Here is a 485-nt window from a genome sequence, read left to right on the forward strand (position 1 = left end):
ACAAAAAGCAATTCAAAACCAAAATGTTGTCCCATACTCTTAACACAGTGGACCCAAGTTACCCCAATAGCCCAAGCGCAAAAGGCAAAGAAGATGGCTTCGGCCGCAGATACGTAACTCCTGGGTTGTAATCTTCACCTTCTATTCTTTATATAATTACTCTATACTTTATAAGGTATACTCTATACCAGTGCTTCTCAACGTGGGGAGTACGTCCCACAGGTGGGCAGTTTGGTTTTTTAGGTGGGCAGTTTGGTTTTTTAGGTAGGCAATTCAGTTTTTCAGGTTGGCAATATAATTTTTAAGGGAAACAATTGAGGGCAACTAAGGAAGTCTGGGTAATTTTTTTTATTCAGTTTGTTTTGTTTTTTATTTTTCATTTATGCCTTGTTCTTTTGAAATGTTTTTAAACCAAGGTTTTATGCTTTTTCAGCTGAAGGGGAATTTATTTTTCAAATCTATTTTTTCAAATGATAAGAATTGTA

This window comes from Oratosquilla oratoria, chromosome 10, assembly GCF_046742065.1.
Source record: "Oratosquilla oratoria isolate Oo_2021 chromosome 10, ASM4674206v1, whole genome shotgun sequence".
Lineage (NCBI taxonomy): Eukaryota > Metazoa > Arthropoda > Malacostraca > Stomatopoda > Squillidae > Oratosquilla > Oratosquilla oratoria.